Genomic DNA, 17069 nt, shown 5'->3' with positions numbered 1-17069 from the left:
ACTATTGTTTCTAGTCTTGGATTTTTTAATGTTGCTTACTTAACTTTCATTTGCCCTTCTCCCTGCTTGACATCAGCTCAGAACACAAGATTAGGAGGGTACACCGGAGGAACATAATAATAATGGGTAGTAATTACAAAATAGTAGCCCCGCTGTACTTAATGTTTACTGAACACTTATTTTTCCTCACTTCACAGGCCCAGTTGAGAGCTTTATGTGCACAGCCTCATGGAGAGATATTAAGTAACTAGACCCAAGTTAGTTGCATACTCCCTAAAGCTGGTGCCAGAACTTGAGTTCACATTTGTCCAGAGCAACACTGTTAACTATTATGTTCTTTCCTCATCTAACTGCTCTGAAAGTCAAGATGGTCAGGGTGAATGTGGGGATAATGTGGAATCCAGTGAGCAATTGAGTCCAGAAAATTCTGATATTAATAGCCAAGATTTATTTAGAAAACAAGCAAACAAACCAATGGAGTGGTTCTTTCTACAATGTACAAGGGAACAATGCAAAGATGAAGGCAGGCATTTTCTTATTGATGATGTTACTGTAGAGTTCTGCTGTGGTCACCGTGAGAGAAGTTTCAGGGGAGTCAGAAATATCATCATGTACTGGTTTATCGTTGGATATTTTGTTATGACACATTATGTATGATTTCTGACCTTCATTTTTGTTTTGTTCTATTTTGTTTTTGAAGGTGTAAGATGGTTTCAATAACCTCACTATCATAGATTTTTATTATAATTAAACACACATTATTAGTCTTGTGTATCCCCCAAACTTGGTGTTAATCTCTAGATGTCAACTTCTTGTTTCTTAATAAACCAGTAATCTGCTCTTCCAAAAGAGGCAGGAAGTATGGGAGGTGAGACCAATCCTGAAAACAAGACTCAGGGAAACCTTTGACAGATGAAGAGTTGACATTCTGATGGTAAATTGTATGTGTCAATGCAGTCTTGATTTGGAGTGCACATTGAGTTACCTCATTTAAGTTATCAAACCAACAGAATTAAACTTATTCAGCTACAAAGTAATCATGAAATCAGAATTTATCAATTAAGGTGGTAATGTTTTCAGGCAGCATCTAGAGTTTAAAGCCCTACAAACTGACATGCCAAGGTGAGGAACGTAGGCAATCTTAGATTGCAGATTTGTAGTACCAGCTACAAGGGGATTTGAATTAAGTTACTGACAATAAAAAAATTGCTTAGTGTCTTGAAACTCTGAATACTCATTTTGTCCAGGGGCTAGTCAGTCCTAGAGTGTATTGGGAAATTAAGTGGGCATGTTTCGCTGGAGCACAATAAAACACAAAGTTGAAATGGATGGCTGACACTTGTATTATGTCATTATGGCATAAATTATTGCTTTTATTTATTCACATACCTTGCATTTTTGATTCTCCTCCCTCTAACTCCCATCCTCTATTCCCTCTTCCTGCCCACCATACTTGCTGTCCCCATCCTTGCCTTAGTAGTCCCCACCATGTGTGTGTGTGTGTGTGTGTGTGTGTGTGTGTGTGTGTGTGTGTGTGTGTTCATGCATGCCCCAGAATTCAACACTGGATAACTTCCTCAGTCCCTCTCCACTTTACATTTTGAAATAAGATCTCTCACTGAACCCAGAGCTCACTGGTTGGCTAGGCTGGGGAACTGTGTTCCAGAAATACACCTGCCACTCCCCCTAGGTTCTGGGTTACCAACATGAACCACAGCACCTGGCCTCTTCCTTTAAGTTGGGAAGTGCTGGAGCTCTGATCTTAGAGCTTTATATTTGTGCTTTTCTGACGGTTATCTCCCCTGAGCTCCTTTCCACCTTCATGTCACATATATCTATTATCCTATCCCCCTGCATTAAGACTCTTTTGTCACGTCTCATAGGTGAGCTTGTGACCTATACTCATACTTCCTATATATCTGAAAATTAATATATAACATTTGTACACAAGAGAAAATATGCAATATTTTTCTTCTGAGTATAGGCTACTTTGTTTAACCATTTTTTAGGCATCTATGTTTATTGCTTTACTATTCACAAGAGTGAGGAAACGAAACCAACCTAGGTAGCCGTTAACAGATCTATAGATGGAGAAAAGGTGGTATATTTGCACAGTGAACTTTTATCCGACCATTAAAACTAGAGTGAAATCAAGACATATGCAGAAGGGAGTAGAGAGTGTCTTAAATTTTATAAATTTCATGGTTCCACACTTTGATTTTCATGTCCTAAGGAATTAGTGAATATTAAAAAAAATAGTGACCAACTACTTATCTATACTACTTTATCTATAATAAAAACATGTTTAGCATGCCAAGCTTTTAAGCATTCCTCTGTGAATGCTAAGTAAATTTCACTGTTTAATAAAAATCTCCGTAACCTGAAGTATTATTAGGGTACAAGAACACACCATTGAAATTGAAGCTTAACTTCAAGAAATTCTGTACCACAAGAACACAAAATCCTCTTGCTTCAAAGTTGATTCCTAGAAAGAGGCAACACATGACTTAAACAATCTTTTGACATTCATCTGTTTAAAATTCCATTTCTGTATCCATAAACGGAACAAAAGCTTCTCTAGTCCGCGTAAATATTTGTTCATAAAAGGATTAAATGAAAGAAAGAATCCAAATTAATTAGCATAAGAAGGTTCACAAAAATTATATGTGTAAACCATGTGATATGGCTGACATGTTGAATGAGATGAAGACTAACAATAGAAAAGCTGAATAAACAAAATAATTAAGATTGCTTTTAGAATACGAAAACTGTTATTATTCCTGAGGTTGAGGTTCAGATTTTAATTATTTATCATGTTTCTCTTTAGATGTTTAAAATTAGACTCTCTTGAAATTGCCTTTAGGCAAATGTCCCTGAACCGAAAACAATTACTAAAATATGTAAAACTTGAATCAGAAAGGTGTTTTCTGTGCTAAGAATATACAACCACTGAATGAGCAAGCTGAAGTTCCTCAAACCAATCAATCAGAAAATCATGATGTGTTAAATTATGTACTGGCCACTGTTTAGAGAACATTAGTAATCCAGTGTTTAAGAGAGACAGAAAATGTGAATCCCAGTAAACAGCAGTAGGAAGCCAAGGCAGTGTACATGACAGCTGACCTTCCATTCCGATGAGATTCTTTCAAAAGTGTGCCTGAGGACTGGAGTCATTGGGCTTGAAGACAAGCTTATAGAGACGATTACTAAGAAACAGATTTTTAAAGATATGTTGTCTTTTCTTTCCAGGTGCGGTGGTGCACATCTTTAATTACAACATTGGGAAGGCAGATGCAGACGTATCTCTGTGAGTCCAAGGTCAGCATGGTTTGCATAGCAGGCAGGTTCCAGGCTAGCCCGAAAGGACATAGTGTTTCTTCCAAGGAACACACTTTATTTAAGAAATAGAAAGACCATGAACTTCTTACATTTTAATAATTTTGAACCGTTGTCAGATTAATCGATAAAAAATAAGAAAACATCTTGAAACACCTGAGTGGAGAAGAACATCCATTCTTACATCTCAGCCTGATGGTCCAGTCCTCTCTTGGCTACCCAGAAGCGCATTTACTTTTCATGCAATTCATTCTCCTCCTTAGCCAAAATGTTGGGGGCTTGGGTAAAAGTGGCTTCCAATGATCTTTGATCTCAAATAGAATTTTCAGTAGAAGCTGAATACATAAAAATATATTTTAAATAAATATACTTTTTTGGAAACAAGGTGTGTGTGTGTGTGTGTGTGTGTGTGTGTGTGTGTGTGTGTGTGTGCATTATCTGTAGTCGTTTCTCCACAAAGTTGTTTCCTCAGCATCATTCTATACTTCTAACACTTGAGGGTTCCTAGTAGAAAGCATAGAAAGGTTTCAACAGAGCTTATTAGAGATATTTGTAATTAAAATGAGTGAAAATGACCTAAGTTATTCAGTCATTTTAGTATTAAATTTAAGTATTTATTTAAACCCATATTTGGAAAGTAATATTTTGAAATCAGAAGCTTGAAGAAATTCATATAAGGAGTGTAAAGTTATCTGGTTCCTTCTGGATGTTATTAGGAGAAAGAAATGGAAGTGAGAAGGTAATTTAGGGTGTCATCTGATCTATAGGTGGTCTTTAAAACCATCAGCATATCTAAAGACTTTTGTCTCAGCAGCTAGAAAAAGCATGGGACCTACTTCATTAGACAGAATCACTCAGAGAGTGTTCCAGCCTACTACCAGCAAGACTTAGGATCCTGATGGCAAAGTTGTTTGACCCTAAGACATGAGATTGAAACATCTGACTTAATGTACTTGAAATTCTTTTTTTTTTTTTTCTGGTTTTTCAAGACAGGGTTTCTCTGTGTAGCTTTGCGCCTTTCCTGGAACTCATTTGGTAGCCCAGGCTGGCCTCGAACTCACAGAGATCCTTCTGCCTCTGCCTCCCAAGTGCTGGGATTAAAGGCGTGCACCACCACTGCCCGGCTAATTTTTGGATTTCTGAGTTCAGGGCCTGTAGAAGCAGCCTACACTTGCTTCTGAAGCCTGGGATTTCTATCTTCTGTTTGGACAGTGTAGAGATCTCTTTCATAAAATCCTCTTTCAGGAAACACGGGAATTGCCTCACTGGCATGAAAAAAGTAGACAGAGTCAGTTTATAGCATTGTTCTACTTGTGACTGTGCAGAGGAGCTAGAGGAGTGTAGAGAATTTGAAGAGCAGATTTGGAGGACACTAAACATCTGGGGTTGGTGGAGCACGACATTGGTTTAAAAAAAAAACCCATCACTATGTGTCTAGTTTGCTTCTTGTTGGTGTAAAAAAAAAAATACCAAAGCAACTTGGGGAGGAATGCATTTATTTGCCTAATTTGTCTTAGTCATAGTTATCATTGAGAGAAATCAGGGCTAGAACTCATGCAGGAACCTGATGGCAGGAACTGAAGCAGGGTCTATGGAGGAGGGTTGCTTCCAGGCTCATGTTCAACTACCTCCTTTAAACACTGCAGGACTACCTGCACAGCACTGGCAACACCCACAGTCACAGTCACTTCTCATCTCACCAACTCCTCAGCCAAAAAGAGAAGACCCTGTCTGGACCCTTTCCCATCAGTTAGTAATCAAGAAAATGCCCCCATAGGCATGCCTACAGGCCAATCTGATGGTGTCAGTCTGTTCACTGAGCTTCTCTCTTCCTAGGTGTCTCTAATTTGTCTTAAATTGATGAACACTAACAAGCACAGTGTGCAAGCACTAACTCATGATGTAGTTGTTGAACACCACCTTAGGAAATAGGAAAACCATGCCACCATTCTTACAATCTTTAAAATGTAGTGGATCCTCATATGGTGATATTTTGTTGTAGTCTAATAAAACTTGCCTGAAGATCAGAGGACAGAGCCAGCCAGAGTTAAACATAGAGATCAGGCAGTGGTGGTACACACCTTTAATCTTAGCACTTGGGAGGCAGAGATTCATCTGGATCTCTGTGAGTTCAAGGCCACAATGGGCTACATGAGATTGATCTAGTCTAGGAGAGAAACAGCGCCAGGTAGTGGTGGCACACACCTTTAACCCCAGTATTTGGGAAGCGCACACACAACATTAATCCCAGCACTAGGAAGGTTGAGATAGGAAGTGAAATGGCTGGGTAGAGAAAGGCATAAAAGGCAGGAGGAGGCAGAAACTAGAGCCCTTTAGGCTGAGGACTCAGAGGCATTCAGTATGAGGATTCCTGGAGACAGGATCTTCTCCTTTTGGCTGAGGAGTTGGTGAGGTGAGAAGTGACTGTGGCTTATTTCCTCTAATCTTTCAGCATTTACCCCAATATCTGGCTCCAGGTTTTTATTAAAAGATCATTTAGGATTCCTGCAACACCTTGGGGCTGGAGAGATGGGTTAGAGTTGAAGAGTACTAGCTGATCTTGAAGAGTACCTGTGTTCAATTCCCAGCACCCACACAGTGGCTCACAACTACCTATAACTCCTATTCTAGTGGATCTGATGCTCTCTTCTGACCAGGGACCAGGTACACATGTGGCAAACAGATATACATGCAGTCAAAACATCCATATAATGAAAGTAAATAAAGATACATTTTTTTAGAAAGTAGTGTGTCCTAATAAAAGAGTCAAAGATGCTAAAACTACTGTGGCAGGCATGAGGTTAATAGAAGTTCATCATTTGAGGCTAGACTCTAGATCACTGTGACGGAACCTGAAAGAAACTCCCCCTATGAAACTGGTAAGAAATGCTCTATGGCAGGCAAGAGTATTTCTGAGTATGCCAATGACAGACACCCCTCTACAAGTCAGCAGTTAAGGTAGGCACTTGCCAGAAGGAGATTTTCTTGCAAGAATAAGGACAAAATATTCCAGTATATGATATGTCAGATAGAATCAGGAGCAATATAGGGACAGGGATCAAAATTAGCAGCAAGTTCTTAGGAGCAGCCTGAAAGATGCAGTCTACAGAGAACTATGGGATTTCAGAGAACATGATGTTCCTGGGAATAAAATAAATGGACAGCCACCAAGAGTATCACTCAGCTTATAAGTATATAAAAACAAAGGAAGGAAGATTTACTGGAAAGCTATTTCAGTAAAAAAGTTATGATGCTTTACCAACTTTCAGAGTTTATTTTCAGATTCTAAGCCACTTCCTTGAAGAAAGATGGGCCATTTATAAGGAAACACTTTGTAATACCATAGCAGATATCTGTAATGTCCTCCCTAAGTCAATCTATACTTTTCTTTTTTTTTTTGTAATTTTTACCTGATAATTGTTCTTTTTTTTTAATTTTTATTTTGCAATACAATTCAGTTCTACATATCAGCCACAGATTCCCTTGTTCTCCCCCCTCCCGTCCCCCTCACCTTCCCCCCAGCCCGTCCCCCATTCCAATCTCCTCCAGGGCAAAGCCTTCCCTACAGACTGAGATCAACTTGGTGGACTCAGTCCAGGTAGGTCCAGTCCCCTCCTCCCAGGCCGAGCCAAGGGACCCTGCATAGGCCCCAGGTTTCAAACAGCCGACTCATGCAATGAGCACAGGACCCGGTGCCACTGCCTGGATGCCTCCCAAACAGATCAGGCCAATCAACTGTCTCACCCACTGAGAGGGCCTGATCCAGTTGGTGACCCCTCAACTATTTGTTCATATTTCATGTGTTTCCATTCGTTTGGCTATTTGTCTCTGTGCTTTATCCAACCTTGGTCTCAGCAATTCTCGCTCATATAAACACTCCTCATTCTCACTAATTGGACTCCCAGAGATCCACCCGGGGCCTAGTCATGGATCTAGGAGACTTATGCCACATGAGGACTGTTGGACATGGGGTTAGGTGGAGAATTTGATATCTTGGGATGTAAGATACCACAAACATTTTGGGAGGAGGAACAAGTATGTAGATTAGACTAAACACTGAATCAGCTCTCTAAATCTTAGCAAGTGGTTCTCAACCTTCTTAATGCTGCAACTCTTTAATACAGTTCCTCATGTTGTAGTGACCCCTCAACCATAGAATGATTTTTGTTGCTACTTCATAACTGTAATTTTGCTGCTATTATGAAACGTAATGTAAATATCTTATATGCAGTATATCTGATATGAGAACCCAGTAGAAGAGTTGTCTTAACTCATAAAGGGGTCAACCACTGGTCTAAGTCAATATCTGGTCATTATGTTACTTTTCTTACTTTACTTTGTTATCATTGTAGTTTGGCCTGGGTGTTGAAGGTGTGGTCCCCAGCCCATGACACTGAGATGAGGTAATAGAGACATTAAAATGTGGACTTTATTGCTGTGAATGACTGATTGATAAATAAACTGCTGATTGGCCAGTAGCCAGGCAGGTAGTATAGGTGGAACAAGGAGAGAGGAGAATTCTGGAAAGTGGAAGGCTGAGGCAGGGGGAGACGCTGCCAGCCATCGCTATGAGAAACACGATGCAAGATGCTGGTAAGCCACGAGCCACATGACAAGGCATAGATTTATAAAAATGGGTTAAGATATAACAACTATTTAACAAGAAGCCTGTCACGACCATACAGTTTATAAGTAATATAAGTCTCTGTGTGTTTGATTGGGTCCAAGCGGCTGCAGGACTGGCAGATGAGAGAGATTTTTTTCTGACCGTGGGCCCAGCAGGACCAGGAAACCTTCAGCTACACTCTATACTGGAATCTTTAAAGTTTATAAGGGCATGGTTCTTTTTAGACCTTACCTTTGGGATGTAGCTTTAAAGTAATCCTTATTACTATCTGGACTTCGAATGAACGCGGTAGGTGGAGAACTTACCTATTGCAAAGCTTCCATTTAGCTTTCCTTACTATGGTGACCATCATCAACTCTCAGGGTAAAGTATTAGTCTATTTTCCATTACTGTAGCAAACACTGAGATAATACGCTTTTGAAGAGAGGGCTTATTTTGGCAGGGGCATCTCAATTTAAATGATTTGGCTGCAGTGCTTTCTTCCTTTTGGAATTTTTCGAGCCAGAGGTTGAATGGCATTTCTCTTCCACATGCCACATTGTGATACAGTCTCAACACAAACCTAACAGCACTGGGGCTGACCAATCAAGGGCTGGTTCTTAAAGAACAGTAAGCCAAAATAAGCCCTTTCTCTTCAAAAGTGTATAATCTCAGGTGTTTGCTACAGTAATGGAAAATAGACTAATACTTTACCCTGAGAACTAATGATGGTCACCATAGTAAGGAAAGTGAAATGGAAGCTTTGCAATGAGTAAATTCTCCATCTACTGTGTTCATTCAAAACCTAGATAGTAATAATGACTATTCTAGTCACATCTCAAAAATAAGGTCTGAGAATAGTACCCTTAAACCTTTGAAGATTCTAGTCAAGTGACCCCACTGCATCTTTATTTGATATACCAGCCTATTCTATGCTCAGCAGATGTAAGGAACACAGGTGGAGGTGACAAATTTGGGCATTTCCAACTGCTGTGTTAGGTGTGGTATTTCTTTCTAAGCAGGTCAACGCTGCCTTAGGTACAATGGTCTGATTAGGTACAATGGTCTGATGAGATGGAGAGAGAGAAAAGGGAACCAACCACTTGAATTCATGAGGGACAGCCATGAGTTTACCCTTTCACACATGCTGAAGGGCTATGCTAATTCTCAAGACTTTCAGGGAACAATCTGAAATGACTCGAATCACCTACATATTTCAAACAGGTTCCATTCTATTGATCAAAATCAGTGTAGTCAGATGAGCAAGCAAGGGGAAAGGGGCTGGCTAGAGACTGGTTTTTTGTTGCTGCTGTTTTTTCGAGACAGGGTTTCTCTGTGTAGCTTCGGTGCCTGACCAGGATCTTGCTCTGTAGACCAGGCTGGCTTCAAACTCACAGAGATCCACCTGGCTCTGCCTCCCGAGTGCTGGGATTAAAGGTGTACACTGTCACCACCCAGCTAGAGACTTTTGACAGATCAAAAGTAGATGATAAACTGAGAATTTTGGTCTCCTCTTTTGTCCTGAATTCACTACCTATTTTCTGGGATAGGTGGCATATAATAAAAACATACATTTATTCACTGGCTTTGGTGAACAGCTTGGCTATTTTTAGGATACTGAAAAAATAACCATTGGAAAATAAGGGACCAGGTAGCACAGAGAAGAAATACATGCTGGTAGACTAGTCATATCTGATCGGTATTTTAAATTTTTACACACAGAGGGCTTGCTGACCTAAAAGGAACATTCTCCATAAAAATAAGGGATGACATCTAAGAAATGGTAAAGAACTTACTTGTAAAGCTGTCGGATATAAGCTTACCGACCTAGAGTTCATGCCGGAACTACAGCTTTTATGAAGCTCTTACATTCTTCTTTCATTTGGGAGGAGTAACTCATTTTTTTCACCAATCTAGAGTAGACAATTGGCAATTAGTTTGTACCAGGCGACTAGGAATAACCCCAGTATGAGAAAAAGCAGCAGAACCTTTCTCCAAAGCTATGTTGACCCTACTAATCTTGGCCCACCTACCCTGGGACATGGAAATCACATTCAAAGCTTGTGCCAGTTTCCTCCTCTCTTCCTTTCTCCTGACTGACCTCAGCACTTCCTTGTGTGGGCCTCTCTGGCATCTTACAACTCCTTCTCTTGGAAATTGAATATAATATCTTTTCAACAGCAAATGTTTGTCCATCTCGTGGTCTCCCCATACCTAAACAATAATATCTATATTTGTAATTGTGTCATAAAATTGGTGTTTCTAACACCTCACATTCATGTATTGAAATCCTGACCCTCAGTGTGACACTACTATAAAGAGAGGCCTCTGAAACATGAGTAGATCATAAAGGGAGAATCACCCTGAATGGGGTTGGCACCCTTATAAAAGAGACCCTGTAGAGATAGCTCATCTCTTGCACTATGTGGTGACACATTAAGAAGATGGTGTTCTGTGAATCTGAGACATGTCTTTACCAGATACCAAATCTGCTGGCACTTGGATCTCTGGCTTTCCAGTATTCAGAGTAAAAATTAAATTTCTGTTGTTTATAAGCCATCTTGTTATGGCATTTTGCTCTAACAGCCTGAATTTACTAAAGCAAAAGAGACTTACTAACAGGAATTTGCATAAAATAAGATTATTGTGTTACACAGGCACAAGGAAATATCCATCTAAAAACAGGCACAGACAAACAGTGACCAAGGAGACAGAATGATTCAGCTCTCAGATGATGCTCAGACAACATCATCTTTGGTAAATTTAGTCCTAGCTCAATAAGCTCATGTGCACATTAATCACAATGGAGAGTGGGAAACTGTACATGTGCCCAACACACCCTGCTCAACTAAGACTGAGCTAGGTACCATACTTGGGGACATCCAGCCTTCCAGAAATAGGCCAAATGCTCAGCCCTTAGTGTGAAAGTATCTTGGAGAGAAGAGATTCCATATTCTATCAGCACAAATTACAGGTTTAAGCCTCATTTTCCTATCTGTGAGGACTAAGTTATGGTTATTATACAAAGAATTTTATACCATTTGAAATAAAAATGTGTTCTGTAATACTACCTCAGACCAAAAATACATATCTGATTTGTATTTGAAATTTTTGCACATCATAATATCTGAACCCCCCCCCCCAAAAAAAGGGAAAGAGATGTGACAGTAAGTACATAAGCATAAGGCTTTCCTGATTTATCTCATAAACACTTTCTAGAATCTGTTGATAATTTAGGTAGATAGATCAGCTTTTTGAAGGTACAGCTAAAGTGGCCGATTGAAGATAATACTTTGGGTAGACAAGATACCATTTTCCAGGAAGCAATATACAACATGAATCAGGGCCATTATATGAGGTGTGATAAAACATATGGTCCAAAAGCCAACAAGCAAGCACACTTACTTCCTTTCCAGTGATCCCGTTGGAAGTTCCTCACACCTAGGAGTCCAGATGTCTTAGTTGCCATTGAGAATGCTTGCACCAAATGGCAAAAGAAGAGGCCCTTTACATTTTAAAACATAGTTGCTGTCTCAGTACACCGAGATGCAGTAAGTAAGCATTTAAGAAGACAGATCATCATTTTATCAGAAGGAGTTGTCCCTGGACATCCATAGTAGGTCTAGCACACAGATGATTCACTATTGAATTTTTTCCATCCCAGTGTTTTTCTGATAAATGGACAGATAAGAAGAGTAAATGAGCAGGGACCTAGATTCACTGGCAATGAGGTTTTAGGTGATACCACTGAGAAATCCTCCTATACTCACTCACACATGTGGGAAGCATGGAAGAGAGGAATCTGGAATGATTAGGAAAGGAAGAAGAGGATGCACAGCTGTACTTGAGTCCTGTTTCAGTGTTTGAGTTCTATAGCTCATTCCTGAACCTCTTCTAAATTTCTTCAGGAAAGTCAACAAGCCAGAAGTTAGGCAGTGCTATGTTAGATGAGGGGTTTGAAAAGCAGGCTGTGCAAGATGCATGTACATGCCAATTAAGCACCACTGACATCATTCATGAAGCTGTGAGGAGTGGTTGCTGCTATGCTTCTAGATGAATTCATCTGGGGGAATCTTTTTAAACCAAAGTTTCTGCCTTTCACAAGGTTACACCCTCTTTCTGGCAGTGGCCCACATTTAATGATTGGTCAGAGTAAGGCACAATGACTTTTCCATGGTTCTTACCTGGAAAAAATATGAAGGACTATCCAAATTCTCAATGTGAGCAATTTCACTCACTTCTTTGCCTTATAGTGCCAGTAAGCTTATCTACCAATTGACTTTGGCTACTTGCCCCCTAGTCAGCTCAGCCCTGAGCACACTGCCTGATGCTGTACCCCTCTAGATTCTGAACTCATTCCTCTATACCTTGTCTTTAATTTCATTCACTTTGTTCAATTTTTTTTCATTCATTGAAATACCTTGTTTCCCTTAATATTTCTCCTGATAGCATATAGATAGTATGATTGATCCTTCCTCAAATACATCTTCATCATGAAAGAACCCCAGTCCATTATTCAAATTCTTCTTTTCAACTCATCCTGTAGCACGAATCTTAAAAGGTCTTATTAATAAAAACAAACCCAAGGCCAGTCATTAGGGTGAATGCTGGAAGATCAGAAAGACAGAACAGGCCACAGCTACCCCACCTTGCCAATTCCTCAGTTGATCCTGATTCCTCAGATAGGAAGCCTCTGAGTCCTCATCCAGAATGAATCTCAGCTGAACTATTGCTCAAAAGCCTAAAGGCTTAACTGCTCTAGTTCCTGGTCCTCATGCCTTATATACCTTTCTGCCATCACTTCCTGGGATTAAAGGCATGAGTCACCATGCCTGGCTGTTTCCAGTATGGCTTTGAACTCACAGAGATCCAGATGGATCTCTACCTCTGGAATGCTGGGATTAAAGGTGTGAGTGCCACCATTTTCTGGCCTCTATATATATCTAGTGGCTTTTCTGTCCTCTGACCCCAGATAAGTTTATTAGGATGCACAATATATTGGGGGACACAATATATCACCACATCATCCCAATTTTTCATAACAGTGACATTGTAATTCATGATAACTTGTGCCCTCAAAACTCACTTTTTATTTCTTTCATTTTTGATTTATGTGTTAGAATATTGCCACTGTAACAACCAAAGGGGTAGACAGTTATTTAAATTTGTAGTTTCAGACCATGGTCAGCTGGCTCCTTTACTTTTGACCCTGTGGTGAAGCAGAACATTACAGCCAGGAGCCTTTTGTGAACAAAGCAGCTCACCTCTTGGCAGCCAGGAGTCCAAGGGAGTGAGACAGTGAGTCTTGTGGGTAGGCTTCTTCCTTCCGCCTTTGTATGATCCAGGCACTCACACTATTAATCTGAGCTGCCAAATTAAGGCACCTCTTTCCTAACCAATTGCTATCCTAGGTGCTGCTTGTCTCTGGAACGGCCCTCCCAAACATACCCAGGTGTGCTTTACAAACCTCCTACATGCATCTCAACAGAACAAGTCAGTAATCAAGACTATCACACTTGACATCAACATCTCCTTTTTTTTTTACTTCACTGACTCTCCCAAGACGTCATAGTTCTTAACCTTTGCTTTTGGTGCCCTGTGGGTTATCACTGTGAGAGCACCTGGCCTCGCTTTCTTCAGACTTACTCTTCCGTGTCCTCCTTTTACCAGCTTGTACAAGCGTGGGCAATCCTCCTTCCCTCCTCAGGAACTATGCTCACCTTCTTTGTCCTTGTATTCAGCATAGGAGTATAGTAATGATTCTTATCCCTGTTTTTTTATTTAAAAGTTTTCTTTCATTTTACATACCAACCACAGGTCTTCCTCTCTCCCCTCTCCCTCTCCCTCTCCACCTCACCCCACACCTCTACCATCTACTCCTCAGAGAGGGTAAGGCCTCCCATGGGGAGTCAGCAAAGTCTGGCATATCAAGTTAAGGTGGGACCAAGCCCCTCTCCACTGCAATCGAGCATGAGCAAGGCATCCTACCATAGGGAATGGGCTCTAAAAAGCCAGTTCATGCACTAGGAATAAATCCCGGTCCCACTGCCAGAGGCCCCATAAACTGTCCAAGCCACACAATTGTCACCCACATTCAGGGGGCCTAGTTCAGTCTTATGTAGGTTCCCCAGTTATCAGTCAAGAGTCCATGAGCTCCCATCTTTATTTTTCATTTTTCAAAGGTTAAAAAAATAATAAATGATGACTGATTATAAAAATGCTCTGAGTCTCTTATGATGTGGTTGAAAACAGGAAAAATAGAAAAGGATTTAGACATATTTACTGAATTAAACTTTAAAATTCTAGCTGACTGAGGCTGGGGATTCACACAGACATAGATAGACAAAACACACACACACACACACACACACACACACACACACACACACACATTCAAAATGAAAGAACTTACCCATGAGAAGATGAACTTACATTTGTGGATGTTTATAATGAATATTGGTTCAAAAGTCAGACTATTTATAAAATATATAGGAGACATAAAATAGTGACAGCAATGGCTTCCACGTGCTATTAAGGAGATCGTTGCCACTACACAAAGCTCACCGCTCCCTTCTCTAGGCCTGTTTTATACTCAGAGCTTATTGTTATCAAGATTTTGTATTTTTCAGTATTTGTTTTCTTAGTTTCATTAAATTATTTGTTAACTTAAAGAATATGCTGTTTCATTATGCCTACTTGTGAGTTTTATATGTAGGAATTACACTATGTGTGTTCTCAAGTTTGATAAATATTACAGCATGCTATTAAATGTATATACCACCAATTATTTTATATTATTTCAATATATGACCTATAAATTCTAAATATTCTGCTGTTAATGATAATTAGTACTTTCATTTGGGTACTTTTGTCTGCCATCCTCTTACAAATGTCACTGTATAAACATTTCCACAGGGACATGAGATGGAAGGAGGCAAATGGCTTGACTATATGACATCATATAACTTAAAGTCTTCTTAGGAATTCCTGTTCCCCAATAATAGACTTCGGCAATATTAGAAAAAATGCAAAACTTAAAACAGCTTTAGGACTAAACATGTAACTGTTAGCCAAATTATTTAATAATATAACTAAAGCCAATGGATTCAAAATGATTGAAGATCCAACTTTGGGTTCTCAGTGCATATAGAAAACAAGCTGAGGGATTGGGGGTGTAGGTAAGCTGTTAGAATCCTTGCCTGAAGTGAATGAAACTTTAGGTACAATCCCTAGAATCACATAAACTGGGTAGGGTGCTGCCTGCCTACCGTTATCTGCATTAGGGGAGGCAGAGACAAGGGATCAAAGTCATCATTAAATACATAGTGAATTTGGGATCAAAGATAGAGTCTAGAGACTACAAACAAATACTTAAACAAAATGACCATGCAGACTGTTATTTTCATAATCTTATTTTCCTTTTGTTTTAACCTTAAAAGTAAATCTCACTGATTAAGGTGACTTTTGCATTTAATCCAAGTTTTTTAACTAAATGGAAAAGTAATTTACAGGAACCTTTACAAAGAAATGTCATTCTGATAATTACGCTTTCTAAGCCCATTTTTTTTATTTGATCTTTTAAATGCTGACATGGGCTGATTTTCATCAAGATTGCTTGATTACCTATTTTCCCCTCAAGTCTTTAATTAAAATCTTAGACATTGAAGTTTACATTTCTTGGTTTGATTTTTACACTTAACTTGTGATGTAATACTACTTGGTTTTCATCTCTCTTATTCTGAGGCCAAGCAAATTTTCCAAATATTTTGCTGCATTTTGGGGGGATATATTTAGTATATGATTTCCAGAAATAGCAAAACAAAAAAGAAAGAAAGAAAAGAAAAGACAAAAGGACAAGACTAGAACGAAAGTGCCCCGTTAAATGTGAATACCAGATAACAAAGAATAGTTTAAAGTGTAAGCATGTCCCAATTTAGTCTCTTTTTGAAATTCAAATATAGCGGAAAGCCCTTGATTTTATCTGGGAAGCTCATTTGTTGAAATATGAAGTATACTTGAGACATTAAGTTGCAGTTTTGTGAAAGGGCAACTATACTCACAAAAGAAATCGCTTTGGGGCACACAGTCGAAGAGTGTGGGGTTACTGAGTTACGTTTAACAAGGAGGAATGTGTCAAATCCGTGATGGCAATGAACTGCTCATGTTAACAAATTGATCATTATTTGTGTCTTGTTGAAATTGAAACAATGTGCATGGCAAATAGCATGAGCATGATCCCAGTCTCTCTAGGTCCTATTGTAGATACTTTCTTCTTAGCCAGAAGCTAGGTCTGGAAAATTTATATAATTGTTGAGGGTGGGTAAAATGAATAAAACATCCCAGGACACAAATTAGTGAAAATAAGATTGATACTTATTATGCTTGAATTCTCCGGCTCGTGGGTGGTTCTACTTCCTTGTAATCATGTTGTTATTTTCCTTATATTTATCTTTCTTCTCTTTGGCCCATAGTTAATGCCTGAATTTCTATTACTTTGTCTTGCTTTGTTGCTCACTTTTAAGATGTCAGTTCCCCACGGCACTTTATTTTTTTCAAAGACTGAGTAGGCTAAGATGCTATGTTAATCCTGGGAACTCAACTTTTCCTTCACATTAGAATTCCCTGGAGAGTTTAGAAAAGTATCTACTTCTAGGCTCTGTCTCTGGAGACTGAATCAGGTTTACAAAGCAGGGTCTAGTATCAGGCATTTAAAAGCATCATCAAGTGACTTTTGTGAGTAGTGACAATGGTGCATTAGTTTACTACCTCAGTGGATGGAGTGTTCGTGGGCAGTAGGGTAAAAAGAAATTGTTTGGTGGTGTCGAAAGTCTGAGAAAGACCAATTGAGGCATACTCCAGGCAAGGACATTAACATCTTACTTGTCTCCCAGTGAGACTCCTCAAATTTTTTAAAATCTTTTTTGTAACTTGTAACACAAATCTTAAAAGGTCTTATTAACAAAAACAAACCTGGAGCCAGGTATTGGGGTGAACACTGAAAGATCAGAGAAACAGAATCAGCCACAGCGAACCTCACCTCGCCAACTCCTCAGCTGATCTCGTTTCCTCAAACTGGAAGCCTCTGAGTCTTCATCCGGAATGAATCTCAGCTGAACTGCTAAAAGCC

This window comes from Peromyscus eremicus, chromosome 7, assembly GCF_949786415.1.
Source record: "Peromyscus eremicus chromosome 7, PerEre_H2_v1, whole genome shotgun sequence".
NCBI classification, from domain to species: Eukaryota; Metazoa; Chordata; class Mammalia; order Rodentia; family Cricetidae; genus Peromyscus; species Peromyscus eremicus.
The sequence above is the reverse complement of the archived record's forward strand: the minus strand, read 5'-3'. Positions refer to the sequence as shown.